We start from the raw sequence: 17804 nt of genomic DNA on the forward strand, positions 1-17804 counted from the left end.
GATCAGTCCTGAATATTCATTGGAAGGACTGATGCTGAAGCTGAAACCTGATGCGAAGAGCTGACTCGTTTGAAAAGACTCTGATGCTGGGAAAGACTGAAGGCAGGGGGAAAAGGGGATGATGGAGGATGAGATGGTTGGATGGCATCACTGACTCTATGGACGTGAGCTTGAGTGAACTCCGGGAGTTGGTGATAGACAGGGAGGCCTGGCGTGCTGCGATTCATGGGGTCGCAAAGAGTCGGACACGACTGAGCAACTGAACACCACCACCACCCCAACAGAAGTCTCTGGAAATAAAATGCCACAGCCCCTTACATTTATCATCTTGGCAGCAAGGCAAACATTTTCTGAAGTTTTAGAAATAACTTAGGTGCCTAATGGAATTCTAAATATTTAAATTTATTTTGTTTTAAAATTCTGGAGCCTGATCGGTCTTTTTCCTAAGAGAGAGCACTGTCCTGGTCTGGCTGTTTAGGAGAGATCTCGAGACGAGTCTGAGGATGAGACTGTCTGTTGACATTGCTTGGCCTGGGCTGTGTTGTCCACTTCAGCCTGTGGTCCTGGCTCCCTGGCGAAGCCTGGCTTCTCAGTAAATGCTCTTTGCAAGGGCCCGAGGTAGGCTTCCGTGGCTTTAGGCCACCCAGAGTGCCATGTGTATCTGTTTGATAAACTCTGTGGTTTGTCTCTTCTCTGTGTTTTTGCTAACTTGTAAAAAAAAGAAAAGCAAGCAAGCAAACATACTATGTTAAGTGTTTTTCATTTTGCTTGAGTTTATGGAAAATGTAATTGCATTTCTAAAACAACAAAAGATTGTTTCTCTAGGGAGATTGTGGGGGGCATTTAGTCTTTTTTTTTTTTCAAGGCTGTGAATATTAACTATGAAAATGGATTTCAGCAGGCTGAGCAGTGTTTGTTCCCAGAGCAGGGCTGTAGCTGCTGACGCTGGGGTGTCAGAGGCTGGGAGGAGCTGAGGTTGGGAGGCGTCGTTTTGCTCCTTGGGTGCAGGTTTCTGTGTGGTCCAGGTGTCGGTCCTGACCGTTCACCTTACCTTTGCAGTTCGGGATTTCCAGACTCAGCATCCTTGGCAGTTGGGCTGGATGGGTCTTTGTTGTGAGGGGCGTCCTTTGCCTCCTGGGATGCTTAGCCGCACCCCCGGGCCCTCCTCCCCAGATGCCAGCGCTCCCCTGCCCTCCCCAGCCCCGACAGTTGAACATCACCCTGAGCCTTGTGGAGTGGCGTCTCCGGGGCTGTGATCCCCGTGAGAGAGGCCAGCACACAGGTTTGCCTTTCGCATGGAGTGCTTTCAAGTCGAACGGTTATCTTCAGGGCAGTACGGGGGTCCTGGGAGGCACCTTTCCATAGCTTCAGTGGAACGTCAGTGACCTTTCGCGGCCCTGCGGTTCACTCCCTGAATGTGTTATGTTGCAGACGAGGCCTATGAGCTGAGGGGTGGGTGGAGGCTCTGGGGGCAAGTTTTCTAGAAACGCTGATCAGAGGCAGGCGTCCTTCGACGCAGGCTGAAGGTGGGAATCACATGGTGCTCCTGTGGTGGTTAAACTTGGTTCTTTGCTGTGCTCATGGCATCAATCACGAGAGCAGGAGGCTCCTTTCCTGAAATGCCTGCCTGCCCTTCTGGGCTGTGTGGGGTGTTCAGGTTCTGGCCTTCTGTGGACGGCTGACCTACTGAGATGAAACGTCCGCCCGCTGGGGAAAATCCGGAAAGTCAGACAAAGCCGGCAACCAGCCCGTACCTGACTGTGTGATTTAAGGGCTGCGAGGTCCGCACTCAGCCAGGGCTTGGTGGCCTGCGTTTTCCTCACACGTGCTTCAGCTCCCCTCTCACTGTGGCCGATTTTTAAAGCTGCTTCCTTCTCAAATTCACACTGACGGGACCGTACGGATCAAACAAAAAGCAGAAGAGCCGGGCCACAGGCTCAGTCTCTGACAGGGAATGCTGTACTTGCATTACGTTTGGATAATGAGTTATGGTTTTCTATTGGGTTTTTCTTAATAAAGCAATAATTACTTCATGAAAAATTGGTCTGAAGGTGGCCATTGATGTGTAATTTTATGTTTCACATTAAAATTTACTTGTCTTACATCATTTTTAGTATTTCTTTCAAGCATAACTGCCTAGATAATGCAATTATGTTAACTCATGGCTAAATGTATTTTTATTCATTACATGACTGGAGTGAATGACAAATTTCTTGCCAAAAGCATTGCTTTGCTTATACTGGACAAACAATTAATCATGTTTGGATCTGCTTTTTTAAACAAAGTTTTGATGATACTGTAAAGCTTCTTGATAATTAGAATAAGGTGAACTATTGCTGTACTGCATAAGGTGCCCGTTAATGCATTTTAAAGGACTATGGAATAATAATTAGGACTTAGAACTATAGTCAACTTTCAGTGATCACTTCAAAGATGACTGCTAACAGAGGGAAGAAGAGGTGTTACAGAAAATAAGAAGCGTTGGAAAGAAATACAGGAGACCTGGCCGTCCTCAGCCTCTCTCTCCAGACCTAATGTTTCATCTATGGCCGCAGGGGCCTGGCCCGTAGAAGGGGAACCGCAGCCTCAGATCAGGGATCCACTTTAGAGGACAGTGCACTCGCCGTTTTTTTTCTCCTACCCAGCAGATTCCGATCGGCCCTTGTCAGAATGCACATCTGTCTGGACCCCAGAAACAGGCACTCGTTGTTCCGTAACGCAGAGGTACATTTAGAAGCATTTACTGAGGCTGACCCCAGGGTCGGGCGTGGCTGGATGCCTCCTAGGAAACGTGGGGAACGGGAGATGGCTTCCAGGCCCTTCTCCCTGGCCCTCTTTTCCTTCTGTTACTGTCTCACCCAGGCATGAGTATTCTCTGTTTGAGGACCTATATTCAGTTTATGGCTTTCAAGAAAGGGAGACAGCTAACACCATTGCTCTAAAGATTAGAGAGAAAGAATCCAGAAATGTGAGGACCGTGTGTACAAGCGTTTGAGGGATGATATTAGCCCTGTCTCTAACTTATTCAGTGTAAAAAGCTTGTGGGTAGCTAGCTAGCTAGCTATATAGTTTGTTTGAATCATCTGACTTTGTCTCTGTCTAAATATAGACATTTCAGGAATACAGCCAATCCATGCTTTCTGCTCTGGCCTCCTGAAAATCAACCAAAGCCCATATGTGCTTGTATGGTAGAAGTGTGCGTCTCTGTACAGACAGGACGTCGGGTGAAGGGTGGTCACACACTCTTTGTGGTCATGTCTTCTTTTAGGGCAGTAGTCTGATGGCTGTTGGAGTCTGGATAGATTCAAACTCTCAATGTTTATAGTCTTCCAGAGTTGCTAGATCTGTTGATTCAGAAACAAATGTAAATCTTTAACCTGTGGATTTTTATTTGTCAATGCTTAGAGAGGTCTGTTGGTTGAATTTATTTCAGAGAAGGTCACAGGCTTGAGCTCTGCACCCAGGACTTAGCTTTGCAGATTCCATGATGGCATTGTACTGCCTCCAAAGAGATGGTCTCCAGGGGGCCGTGTTCAAAGATGGCATCCTCTCAGCCCACAGGTATCTGTGAGTGTCTGATGTGTTGGGTGCACACCAGGAAATAAGACAAAGCATAAACATGTGAGTAAATGGGAAAACCATCAGATAAGGCCCACGCATTGTTAAAATTGAGTGAAGCCATCAAAAGATAGTTATTTCTGGAATGAAATCAATAAAGATGGATTAGGCCTCAGCGGGACAAGAATGGTGGTAGAATGGTGGAGCGTCCGAACGCACGAAGGCCCAGGATGTCATTGCATTCACATTACACAGAGTATCGGGGACCGTTTACATTGGAGCGATGTTTTCATGATTTCCACCCTGCTTCCCTGCAAAGTGGCATATTTCAGAAAACCTCAGGAAAATGTTTGCTCGCAGACATTGTAGAGGAACAAGGAACTGCAGGGCGGCGGGGAGCTGACGGTACACCCGGGCCTGCAGGCAGTGAGTGGCACCTGAGTCCTTTGCTCTAAAGAAAAGGATTCATGCTATCTAAGCAGGAAATTCTGTGTTTGAGACTCGCAAAACCCCAAGTGAGCGGGATTTGAGGGAAACCAGAGAGGGTAGGAAAGGACTCAGTAAATGAGAGGGAACATCTGGATTACTTTCCTGTGCGAAGGACCCAGGCATGCCCCCTCCCCCAGCCTCGGGGTGGGGGGTCGGGGGAGGAGAGAGCCCCTCCCCCGGGACCATCGCCTCCTGCCCCCGTTGTCCCCCCCGGCCTCCCCTCACCTTCCAGGGCTTTCTCTGGACGGGCTTTCCTTGCAGCCCTCAAGCACGCCTGCCTTGCTCACACCACACACCAGCCCTTTCTGCGGGGCGGCAGCCTCTGTGTGCTTCCCTCCTTGTCACATTTATGACAAAAGGCGTCTGCTCTCTGCTCTCACAGTCTCTCTTCCTGTGTCCCCCCCACAGCTGGGTCATCCCGTGTTTGCTTTTGCAGAGGCTGCAACTAAGTTTCCCTAATTCAGTTCTTATAATAAAATAGGTCTCCGGGTGAGGCCGGCACACCTTTGAATACTGGCTCAGAACCCAGCAAAATGTTCGAAATACAGACTTGTCACACTGTAACTCAGTAAAGAATCCGCCTGCCATGCAGGAGACCCGGCTTCAGTCCCTGGGTGTGAAGATCCCCTGGAGGAGGGCATGGCAACCCACTGCAGCATTCTTGCCTGGAGAATCCCATGGACAGAGGAGCCTGGTGGGCTACAGTCCACGGGGTCGCAAAGAGTCGGACGCAACTGAGCGACGGGGCTCACCTGGCTCACAGAAATTGTGTTTCTGCTTCCCCCGTGGATTGTGAGTCCCTTTAAGAGCAAACCTGTTCTTAACTTTTTAGCCGTGATGTTTTGCAAAGTATGTCGTCAAATAGAAAGCTTGTCACATGGAATCTCAAAGAAGTGAGGGCGATGGGAAATAGTGGAGCACCTGGGTTCCCAGGATGAAACCAACGGTTGTGTGAAGAGCTGCTTTCCAAAATCTGACTAGGTTACTGACCCTGGGCCCCCAGTCCATGGACCAGTCCACCCCTGGGTGGGAAGCCTCCTGTGAGAGCCCGCAGGGGAGATGCCGCGGCCCCTGTACACATGCCTGCGAGCAGACGCTCGGTGGTTCGTGGGGGAACGTGGCTCTTTCCTCTCTTTAGAGAAGCGGGGTTCTTACCGCATCAGGATGTGGAAGGGCTTCCCTGCGGCCGGGATGTGAGAGGAGGAGAGGGCCGCCGGGTGGAAGGGTCCACAGTCTTCCTGGTGCAGTTTCCGCTGGTCGACCAGGAAGCCCGCCCCAGGAGCGGGGTGTGTCCCCCACCTGGGGCCCCGGGGCCTCCGTCTGCCCCCCGCCTTCCCTGGTGCTTTCCTGGCCCGGCAGGGCCCGCTCACTGCGCTATAACACGCGCCGTCTGCACTCTGCTCGGTGGTCCTGTTCTCTTTCTCAGGGACCCTTTTCTCCCCACTTCCATATTCGTTTTCAGTGTTTTCACTGCTTCCTCTCCTATTTTCAGTCCGTGGGGTCGCACGGAGTCAGACACCACCGAGGGACTTCCCTCTCTTTCCCTTTCTCCTGTTTTCACCAGCTGTCTTCCTCCTTTGCCTTTTTTTCTGCCCCGTTTTATCCCATGCCTGCCCTCCACCTCCTCAAAAGCAAGGAATAAAAGAAACAGCGTTCCCAGAACTTGGGAAAGAGCGATGTTATCAGATGACAATCCAGGTCACCGGGGCGCCTCCTCTTGAGACAGGGAGAGGAGTTTGTGACAGTGTCGCAGGCCACGTGTTAAAAACGGCGGCGGTCCTGGGCCGGCGCGCCTTCCTACCTTGGTCGTCATGGCGCTTCCCGGGCGTGTGCACAGAAGGATGAGCTCAGAGATGGAGTGCCGGCCAGTGCGCACTGCGCACGAGGCTCTGATGGCTTTTGGGCTGCCTTGGCCCTGAGCATTTCCCCTGATTTCCGGTTCATGCCCTTCGCTGCCTCCTTTTAAACGGTATCCTTGGTTCTTTTCTTTATAATCCTCGAATGACTTTGATAAATGGCCATCTTGACATGTGATATTTTAATAAAATACTGGCTGAGTAATACACTTGCCCTTATTGAGGTCAGACACTTCATTTGGGGAGAGTTGATTCTCTGAGTCTGAGTGAGTGGGAAACTGTGAGCGGGCTCATCCTCTGTGCCAGCTGTCAGATGCCTCCTGTGCCAAGTCGCCCCTGGGGGTTGCTCTGGGGGTTGTCAGAGCTGCCCAAGAGAAGTGATTCCTGGGAGGCGAGGATGTCAGCCTGTACTGAGAGCCCTTGAGCTTGGGGGAAGGTTGAACAGCATTGTAGGTAAAGATTTATTCTCAGTTGCTGATACTAATAGCATTGCTGTTTTCCTGATTTTACAAACAATGCGTATTTACTATAGAAAAAATCACAGTAGAGAGATTTACTAAAGAAAGTGAAAATAACCCAGTTTCTTACTATCTCTTTTTTTTGTGTATTCATCTATGTTTTTATATATTAATTAAAAAAACAAACCCATGTAGCACAGATACGTGGGCTTCCCAGGTGGCCCAGCAGTGAGAAAATGCCTGTCAGTGCAGGAGATGTAGGAGTTGTGGGTTCCGTCCCTGGGTTGGGAAGATTCCCTGGAGAAGGAAATGCAACCCACTCCAGTTTTTTTGCCTGGAGAATCCCATGGGTCGAGGAGCCTGACATGCTACAGTCCATGAGCAAAGAGTCAGTTGCAAAGAGTCGGACTTGACTGAGTGACTGAGTGCACGCATACACGCACGCGCACACACACACACACACCTGTCCATGTAATTGGTGTGTAGCTCATCATTGTTTAATGGTTGCATAGTGTTTTATTGTAAGATTATAACATAATTTTCTAACCAGCTACATTTATGTTGTTCCCACTATTTTTAGCATTATAAAATAGAGAATGTTTGAATTAAAGTCTCTTCTGGGGAGCTTGGATGGGACAGCAGGCTCAGCCGCCTTTTGGATCTGTGGGTGCTTCTCCAGTGTGGAGCGGAGCTTGTTGAACTCTTGCCATACTCAGGTTGGTTTTGATCATATCGATGGTTTCCTGCCATCCCATGTGGCTTTCTGTGGCAGACGAGTGCAGACAGCGGTCAGGGGCACGCCTGCTGCACTCAGGGTGCTGGAACCCAAACCCCTTTTATTCACCGTGCTATCTGAGTGACTTGGTGCCCGTCCTGTCGCCTTGTCAGGGCTTGGCTTCCTGATTTGTGAGTGGGGATGGTAATCCTGGCATTACAGGGCTTCAGTGAGGGCTCAGCGAAGTAGTGAGCGCAGAGTGCTTAGTGTGGTGCCTCACGCGTGCTGAGCACCCGTTCACGTTAGCCGTCCTTCCTACGAAGGTCGCCGTCCAGGCGGATGTCCACTGCTCATGCCCGCCTCTCAGTGTCTTCCAGTAGTGGGCTCAGGTGGCGCTTCGGTGATCCGGCCGAAAACCTTGGTGCCCTCGACACCACGTGTGTCTACCCAAAACAGGCATGGTTGGATGGCATCACCGACTCAGTAGACATGAGTCTGAGCAAACTCTGGGCGACGGTGAAGGACAGGGAAGCCTGGCGTGCCCTGGTCCACAGGGTCACAAAGAGTCAGACACGACCGAGTGACTGAACAACACAAAATAGGTTTGTTGAAGTCTTAAGCCCCCCATGCCTTAGACTGTGACTGTGTTTGGAGGTAGGGTTTTAAAAGAGCTGGTTAAGGTTAAGTGAGGTGATTGCTATGGGCTCCAATTTCAGTAGGACTGCTGTCCCCATGAGGGGAGCCCACGTGACAGCAGAGAGGGCACACGGTGTCCCGAGGACAAGGAGGGAGGCCACAGGTCAGCACCTCGGCCTCAGCCTGCCAGCTCCCTGAGCCGTGAGAAAAGGAATCGGTGGTGTCTGAGCCGCAGGCTGCAGCGCTTGTTACGGTGGTCCAGGCAAACCCACGCAGCAGCTCTCCTCCTGCGTCCCCCACTCAGTCCATTAGAGAACCCCGCTCCCCGCGCCCCTCCAGAGCACGTCGGCCTCTGACCACTTGTCCCCGTCACTGCCTTCACCTGGGTCCCAGCCCGCACGTCTCCAGCCTGGCTTGTCCCAGCAGCCGGAGGGTGTGGTCAGGCACACCCCAGCACTCATTTCCCTTACGTTCAGCTCATGCAGAATCATGTCAAAGCTCTGGTTTCTCCAGTGGTCATGTATGGATTTGAGAGCTGGACTATAAAGAAAGCTGAGTGCCGAAGAATTGATGCCTTTGAACTGTGGTGTTGGAGAAGACTCTTGAGAGTCCCTTGGATTGCAAGGAGATCCAACCAGTCCATCTTAAAGGAGATCAGTCCTGGGTGTTCATTGGAAGGACTGATGCTGAAGCTGAAACTCCAGTACTTTGGCCACCTGACGGGAAGAACTGACTCATTTGAAAAGACTCTGATGCTGGGAGGGATTGGGGGCAGGAGGAGAAGGGAACGACAGAGCATGGCTGGATGGCATCACCGACTTGATGGACATGAGTTTGAGTAAACTCTGGGATTTGGTGATGGACAGGGAGGCCTGGCGTGCTACAGTCCATGGGGTCACAAAGAGTCTTACACGACTGAGCGACTGAACTGAACTGAATGCAGAATCAGAGCTCAAATCCACAATGTGGTCCAGCAGTGATCTGGACCAGCCTTTCCTCCAGCGATTCTCCAGCTCCATCTCCTCAGCACCCTGTGCTCCCAGCCCCTGCTGCTCCTGCCGCAGGCACGGCTGTGCTCCCCTCGGCCTGGAGCACCCCTCTTGCAGACGTCCGGGTGCACAGCCGCACCTCCTTCAAGTCTTGGCTCAGACACCTTCTTCTCAGTGAGGCTCTTACCAGCATTTGTCTGTCCCCTACCTGTGGCCTCCTGTTCCCCTGTCTTGTTTTATTTTTCTCCATCATACTCATAATCATCTCACTGCTGTGTAGTGGGCTCATATTTTTAAGTATTGTGCTGTGGTTGTTGAACATCTCCTGGGTTCACCACTCAGAGGTTGTAACTGTGGGCACCGAGAAGAGCTCCTCAGTCCTGGGTCAGGGTGCCCAGCGGGGCCTCCCGGGCACACAGTTGCTGAACAGCTGCGTGCATCAGAGCGCTCACACAGACGAAGGCTTTCCGGCCCCGACCACAGCCTTGCACGCTGGGCGCGTGGTCCGGCTTCCTGCGTGGGAGGGGCCTTTCTGACCCTGACTGTTTCCGCCCCCGCATCCTGCTCCCTCCTGCCCTCACCCTGGACCCCTTGGTTGGCAGTGGGCATCCCCGGGGAGCAGGGACCCCCTGCAGGTCAGGACCCCTGCAAGCAGAGGGGCCTCTGGGGGGATGGAGTGATGGAGAGCGAGGCCGGGATGCAGCAGGGTTTGGGCAGAGGGTGAAGTAGGAGATCTTCCCCGGAAGCTCCGGGTGCCAAATGTTGCTCGTCTGGCTTCTAAGTGGGGCCTGGAGTGGCAGGACGTGGGGAGCGGAGTGGAGGCGGCCCTGAGCCCTGTGCCAGCCCCGGCTTCCTGGCTCTCGGGTCCCAGGGGCCTGGGGTGGCCCAGCTGGGGGTGTCTGGACCTCGCTCCTCTCTACCTGCCCTTGATTGAGGAAGAAGAGCAAAGAAAAAGCTAAAATCTTATTTTTTAAAAATGAATTCAGTTTATTTCTGTTTGGTTTACTTCATGGATTTCAGCGCGCTTTGCCCAGTTGAAAAGTTTTCTTTATCTGTCGGGCTGTGCCGGGTCTCCGTTGCCACACGCAGGGTCTAGTGCTCTAAATCAGGGACCCCCTGCACTGCGGGTGTGGGGATCTTAGCCCCTGAGCCACTGGGAAAGACCCTCCGCAGCGTTTGTGTGGCCTGCATACAGTATTTTAGCCACGCCGAGGGTCAGATAGGCCTGTCTGGGTCACTCTGAGATCCTAAGCACTGTGTACCTTGGGAGAGAATGGATGAGGAGCTGCAGACAGATGACTTCCCCGGAAGCTCCGGGCGTAACATGTTGCTCATCTTGCATCTAAGTGGGGACTGGGGTGGCCGTTTCCCTTGGATTCTGTAGTCCTCTCTACGGCTCACCGAAGAGCCCGAATAGGTAATCAGTCCTGTCGTAGGTAAATGGATTTCACATTTCTTCTTAGGCTATAACTCTTAAAAAAGGATTAATAGGGTTTTTTTTTCCCCTTCTGCCTCTTAATCAGATAATAATCAGGTAGTCTTTCTTTTATATTTTTTCCCCACATAGGAGGAGTAAGTGAATGAACGTAAGATTCAAGATTTTTTCTTACCAGTCACCCTTGTTTGCAGTGGGAGCTCAGACAAAATTGCTAGAATAGCAGCAAATAAAGTTTTCCTGAAACAGTCACCTTCACGGGAATGGACCGCTTACCAGTGAGCTCCTTAGAAGAAGGGATGGCGCCTTTGTCTCTGGAAGCGCACAGAGCAAGTGAGGCTGACGGCGTAACAGCTTGTACTGAGCCAGGCAGGAGGCAGGGGCCGCCTGCAAAGTCTTCCGATGGCCTCATCTCACCTGTCTGGTGCCTCTGTCCTTTGGAAGGGCAATTCAGTGCATCCATGGGGAAGAAGTGCTTTAAAAAGCACAGTATCCTCTGCTTTTCAGTAGTCTTGACTCCTTTTATTTTATCATTCCAAATAATTATTACAAAAATTCACTCCCACTTAAAGTGTGAAGCATCTTTGCCACCAAAATGTTCCATTACTGCTGTGATTGGAAAGATTTAAACAGCCTCCAGACCCCCGCCCCGCTACTGTTGGAGAGCCCTTTCACTCCGTTCTCATCGGAAAATTCTAATCAGTAAATTAATTGCCAGTCAAGGGTATTTCTCCAGTTAGAAAAATTCATTTCTTAAAATTTAGCGTTTAAGAGAAGGTTAATATGAAAGCCAATTATGGTTAGTATGATACCAATGATTGTTTCCTGTTCATTATTGTTTTTGAAATGGCTCATTTGATTCATTAAGGATTACTTGTTTGGATGAATAAAGAAAAACATGTACTTTAATTGTCCTGCTTTCTAAATCATCCAGCATGCATTTATATAAAATTTTCAGCCTTTTTTTTTTTTTTTATAAAAATAGAAGCATTTTGGGCCTTCCCTGGCAGTCCGGTGGTTAACACTCACTGCTTCCAATACAGAATGCACAGGCTCAGTCCCTGGTTGGGGAACTAAGATCCTGTGTGTCGTGCAGCGAGACACAGAAAGAAAAAAAGAAAAAAGAAAATAAAGAAATAAAATATTAATTTTTTAAAAAAAGCATTTTGACTCATACATGAATGTTCATAGCAGCGTTATTCATAATACTCAAAAAGTGAAAACAACCCAAATATTCATTAGTAGATGAATGGATAAATAAAATGGATTCATCCATACCATGGAGTGTTGCTTAACAATGAAAAAAAACATGAAGTAGTGGTACATGCTATATGTAGATGAACATTGAAAACATTATATGTTAAGTGAAAGAAGCCAGTTACAAAAGGCTGCATACTTAGGATTCCAGAGGGCACGTCACCTGATTCTCAGCTGTTGCCATCTTTGAAAGCCTTGCGTTTCTGTTTTGCGCTGGACCCCCAGATTATCTAGTTAGTCCTGCTGATACGTTACTTTGGGTTCAAGCCTTTAATTACTCTGGAATCTGTGTGTGTGTCACTTGTGTTAAGAAGAAACTTATTATTTTTTATTTTGTGCTTTTTGCAAATGGAAAACCAGTTATTACAGCACTGTTTGTTGAGTAGTTAATCCTCTTTCCATGATTTAGAATGCCACTTTTATTATATTTTGAATTCCCTTGTATTCATCAGATTGTCTCTCAAGTATATGTTCTTGTGTATGAATCTGGTCATCAATTCCTGCACCAGTATCGTGCTGTTTTAATCACTATGTATTCACAATGGGTTATATATGTGTGTGTGTGTGTGTGTGTGTGTGTGTGTGTGTATAGTAGTAGGGTAAGACGTGTTCTTTCTTTTTAAGATTGCCTTGTGCTTGCTTTGGTAGCACATATTCTAAGGTTGGAATGATACAGAGAAGATTAGCATGGTCCCTGAGCAAAGATGACATGCAAATCTGTGAAGCATTTCATATTTTTCTTAACATTAAAAAAAAAAAAGATTGCCTCAACTATCTTGTATGTTTATTCATTTGCTTTAATTATTTGTATCAGCATGTCAGATTTCTTGTAAATTCCATTTGGTATTTTTTTAAGGATTTTATTAAATTTATAAATAATTTGGGGGAAAGTTAAAGTCTCTATGGGTTTCCCTGGTGGCTCAGCTGGTGAAGAATCCGCCTGCAATGCGGGAGACCTGGGTTCAATCCCTGGGTTGGGAAGATTCCCTGGAGAAAGGAACGGCTACCCACTCCAGTATTCTGGCCTGGAGAATCCCATGAACTGTATAGTCCATGGGGTTGAAGAGTTGGACATGACTGAGAGACTCTCACTTTCAAAGTCTCTGTACTATTGAGTCTTCCCACCCAGGGACAAGCTACGTCTCTGTTTTAATTCTCTATATCCTTTAGTAACGTTTTATTTTCTTCACAACAGTCTTGTATGTCAGGCATTTTCACATGGGCTTATTTCTAAGTCTTTCTAATTGATTTGCTAATGTACACAAAAGATAATAATTTCTGTCTTTGATCTTGTATTTGGCATCCATGCTGGCTAGCATCTTCATAGATCTCATAGTTTGCTGGTTGGTTCTCTTGCCTCTCCATGCAGACATTTAAAAGATCTGCAGATAAAGACTGTTGTGTGTCTTTTTTCACTGGTGTATATCTTACATGGGGGCTCCCAGGTGGCTCACTGGTAAAGAAACTGCATGCTAATACAGAAGACACAGGTTCAGTTCCTAGGTAAGCAAGATCCCCTGGAGAAGGAAATGGCAACCCATTCCAGTGTTATTGCCTGGGAATCCCATGGACAGAGGAGCCTGCTGTGCTATAGTTCATGGGGTCACAAAGACTCAGACAGGACATAGCAACTAAGCAATAACAACAGCATATATTGTTCTTTTTCCTGTGATGCTGCCTTGGCCAGTACAAGTCATATTCTTCAACTGGGATGCTTCCAGCATTTCATCATTAAATAAAAAGTTTACCATTATTTTTTTGTAAATTCCGCTTTTCAGGCTAAGGAAAATTTCTGTTTCTGGTTTGTTAAGAGTCTTACCATGAATGTGTTTTGCATTTTATCAAATCTTTTCTCTGTAATAATTAACAAATTTCATGATTTTTCTCTTGTATTTTATTAATACAGTAATTATCTTCACAGAATTTTCTCTTACAAAACCACCATTGTATTTCTGGAATAAATTTGGCCTGTTCTTGATAAATTGACTAACCAGTATTTTATTTAGGGCTTTTGAACCTTTGTTTATAAGTGTGAACAATCTGTTGTTTTTGTTCTGGGTTGGTACCCTCTGGCTTGAGTATCAGGGTCATGTTAACCCATTCAGTACATGGAGCAGCCCCTCTCTCTCCCCGCAATTAATGATCCTGTCCAAAGTGTCAAGAGTCCTGAATCTAAGAAAATTTCTGCTAGATTCAGAGAAGCAGCTGAGTGGCCTTCTGTTTTTCCCTTAAGAGCCTGAATAGTTTATATAATATAAAATTTACCTATTATTTGAAAGTTTGGTATAATTCACCTAAAATGACCTGAGTTTGGTTCCTTTTCAAAGGCTAGATCTTTGACTACCTTTTTGATTTTTTTCTAGAATATTGATCTCAATGGTTTTCTTCTTTCTGAGCTAATTGTAATAATTATATTTTTTTAGAAAATTGTTTTTTTCATTTATTTCTAATTTATTCATATTAAATTGATTACATTTTTCTGGATTTAAAAAATAATAGTTATGTAGTTGTTGCTCAGTCACTAAGTCATGTCCAACTTTTTGCCACTGCACGGACTGCAGCACACCAGGATTCCCTGTCCTTCACTATCTCCCAGAGTTTGCTCAGACTCATGTCTGTTAAGTCAGTGAGGCCATCCAACCATCTCGTCCTGTCTCGTCCCCTTCTCCTCCTGCCTGCAATCTTTCCCAGCATCAGGATCTTTTCCAATGAGTCAGCTCTTCACATCAGGTGGCCAAAGTATTGGAGCTTCGGCTTCCGCATCAGTCCTTCTAATAAATATTCAGGGTTGATTCCTTTAGGATTGACTGATTTGCTCTCCTTTCAAAGTAATTATATTCTTTTTCTTTTTAAAACTCATTTTGACAAAGATTTGTTTAATTTGACCTTGAAAATTAGCAAGTTTGGGGCTTACTGATCAATTCTACTGTTTTTTGTTTATTTTCTTTGGATTCTGGTTTCTCATTCTTCCTCTCTGTCACTTTTATTAACTGCCCTTTCCTACGTTTATTTTGTTTGTCTTTCTCTAGTTTTTTGGATTGAAAATTTAGGCCACTTCCTTCTTTACTGAAGTATAGTTGATTTATGGTGTTGTATCAGTTTCTGGTGTATAGCAAAATGATGCATATATATTTTTAAAGTTTTATATATATGTACACCCTTTTCTGCTTTTTTATTATAGTTTATCACATGATACTGAACATAGTGCCCTGTGTTACAGTGAATTCTCGCTGTTCAGCTGTTCTCTGTATAGTGGTGTGTATCTGTTAATCCCAAACTCCTAATTTGTCCCTCCGCCTTTCCCGTGTGGTTATCTATAAGTTTGTTTTCTGTGTCTGTGGGTTCGTTTCTCTCTTGTATATGTGTTCACTTGTATTATTTTGTAGATTGCACATTTGGGAGGTATCATACAGTATTCGTGTTTCTCTGTCTGGCTTCCTTCACTTAGTGTGACAGTCTCTGGATCCACCCATGTTGCTGCGAATGGCAGTGTCTCACTTTTTGTGTGGCCACTCCTGTGTGTGTGTGTGTGTGTGTGTGTGTGTGTGTGAGATCTTCCTTATCCCCTTATCCAGTCATCTGTGATGGACATTTAGATTGCTTCCATGTCCTAGACACTGTAAGTAGTGCTGCTATAAACATGTGTGTTTTTGAATTCGGGCTTTCTCTGGCTATATGCCCAGGAGTGGGATTGCAGGGTCATATGGTGGCTCTATTTTTATTTTTTAGGGAACTTCCATACTGTTCTCTATACTCAGTGCACCAATTTACGTTCCTACCAACAGTGTGGGAAGGTCCCCTTTCCTCCACACCCTCTACAGCATTTACTGTTTGTAGACTTTTGATGCTGCCATTCTGACTGGTGTGAGGGGTGCCTCACTGGAGTTTGTTCTGCATTTCTCTAGTAATTAGCAATGTGGAGCATCTTTTCACATGCCTGTTTTGGCCACTTATTTTTATTATTCTTATTTTCTAAACAGGGAGTTAAGACAAAATTTTCCTAGTATTACTTTTCCAGCAGCTTGATGGTTTTATGGTTCGTTTTTAAGCAGTACTGTTTTGATTTTTTCCCTCTAACCTGGAGGTTGTTTGCAAGCATGTTTTAGAATTTCTACATGTATAGGATTCTTTTGGTTATACAAATTCTGTAAGATCATTTGGCCTGGATGTTTTCTGTGTTGAGAATGGTTTTGAGTGCTCCTTTGTGGTCTAATTCAGAATCATTTCTGTGAAGATAATAAAGACCAACACTTGTAAATGTTTATTCAGATGCTCTTGTCCCTAGTTTTCTGTCCTTGATTGATGGTTTCTGAGAAAACTATGGTAAAAGTCTTTCCATGATTACTACTTTGGAATCAAATATACTAGTATTCAAAGTTATGAACAATTTTGCAAAAATAAAAATGGACACATTTATAAACATAATCTCAGCCCAGCCGTGGTGCCTGCCTTATGCTAAGGAAGTGAGTCATCACCTACATAGATGGGGCTGGGTCTCCACACGAAGACAACCTAAGGAGTTAATGGCACAGAAACATTGTTCATCATCTTAAGACAAAGAATCTGTTCCAGCTCTCTTAGGAATCTCTCTAACCTCACAGAATACTCAGAGGTGTAGTCTAGTAAATTTTTCTACATAATTTATAATAATGAAAAATCAGAAATAAAAATCCAATGGTAACTGTTAAATAATTTAAGACCTATTATGTGAGCTTTTAAAATCATATTCTTTAAAAGACTATTAAGTAGATAATCAACAAGGACCCTATGTATACCAAGGGAAGTCTATCAACAGTCTGTAATAACCTATTTGGGAAAAGTATCCAAAGGTGAATAGATACATGTGTATGTGTGACTGAAAAAGATTCTGTGTACCTACAACCCATACAGAATTGTAATCAATGTTACTCCAATAAAAAGTAGAAATTAGTTTAATTTTAAAAAGGAGGGGACATATGCATACCTATGGCTGATTCATGTTGATGTATGGCAGAGACCAACATAATACTGTAAATTATCCTCCAATTAAAGATAAATTAACCCCAAAAAAGAGGTAGTGGAAACATTTTTTAAGATTATGGGGTTATTATTCCTGTTAATTTAATAAATCAACATATAAAATAGTATATGTTATGATCACCTTTTAAGAAAAACAGTACAGGTGCATTAAATACATGCCTAGAATAAAAGCTTTGTCTCTTAAATGATGATATCATTTCATTTTATTCTTTATGTTTGTTTTTTCAAAAATTTTCCAATGATGATTTATGTAATAATAAGATATGTACCTTTGGAAGCATCTTTTGTCACATAATTACTTTTGTCTAGAACGTATGTAACCCAGGATCCGGTGAGTGCTAAAATTTAATAGTGAAATGCCTAGTTATAAAGCCAGAAGTGCTTTAAATGATTATGGCAGATTTAATCTAAAATATACTCCATGAAGTTTAAAATAGTATCAAGTGGGCAGAGTAGAAAGACTGATGCATTTTGTGTTGGTGAATGCAGGCGGGGAATAGGTGTCCCAATCTGCTGTTGGGTGCGGTGGTAGGCAACTTGTGATGGCCAGTTCAACATCTGTTAACATCCTGAGTATTTCTAGTCCTTGACTCAAAAAGTTCTCTGCTATGAATTAGTTCTGCAGCAGCTTTTATAAAAGTACTAAAAGATTGCACTGTTTATAAGAGTGAAAAAATCTGAAGAAAAACATCCTAACATCCATCAGTATGTACCTGCATGCTCAGTCACTTCCTGTCCACCTCTTTGTGACCCTATGGGCTGCTGCTCGCCAGGCTCCTCTGTCCATGGGATTCTCCAGGCAAGAACACTGGAGTGGGTTGCCACGCCCTCCTCCAGGGGATCTTTCCGACCCAGGGATTGAACCCGAGTCTTACGTCTCCTGCACTGGCAGGTGGATTCTTTACCACTAGTGCTACCTGGGAAGCCCAACTGGCCAAATAGATTGTCTTTTATCCAAGGAAGGGCGTACTATACAAGCCTCAAAAAAGAGAGGGGAGCTTAATGGATAATGACATAAAAAATGTCAAAGATGCATTTTTAAGTGAATGAAAGAAGTTGCAAAACACTATGTATAGTATAACCGCATTTTTGTAAAGAATGGGATATATATGTACACATTTACACACATACATACTTGTAAGCGTCAAAATATTTTCCAATAAATACGTATGAAATAGTTAACTTACCTGTGAGCCAAGGGTAGAACCTGGGTGACTTCGTGTATTACTATAATTTTGGATTATTATAATCTTACAATAAACACGAGTTACTTTAGCAGATTTTTAACTTAATGAATTTTGATTTATTTTTATTTTGGTTGCTGCTTGCTGGCTTTCTCTGACTGCAGTGAGCACGGGGAGGTGCCCTCCAGGTGCAGTGGGAGGGCTTCTC

The 17804-nt window shown here is 45.5% G+C and overlaps 1 protein-coding gene and 1 non-coding gene across 2 annotated transcripts in view; both read left to right on the plus strand.

Annotated features, from left to right (window-relative positions):
• The window catches only part of PLCL2 (phospholipase C like 2), a 213500-nt gene that overhangs the window by 61631 nt on the left and 134065 nt on the right, over nt 1-17804 (plus strand). The window lies entirely within an intron of this gene.
• Nucleotides 12026-12132, plus strand: LOC112448374 (U6 spliceosomal RNA). The gene has a single exon (XR_003036755.1). It is a non-coding gene; the product is annotated as a U6 spliceosomal RNA (small nuclear RNA).

This window comes from Bos taurus, chromosome 1 (assembly GCF_002263795.3).
Source record: "Bos taurus isolate L1 Dominette 01449 registration number 42190680 breed Hereford chromosome 1, ARS-UCD2.0, whole genome shotgun sequence".
In the NCBI taxonomy this organism is placed as follows: domain Eukaryota; kingdom Metazoa; phylum Chordata; class Mammalia; order Artiodactyla; family Bovidae; genus Bos; species Bos taurus.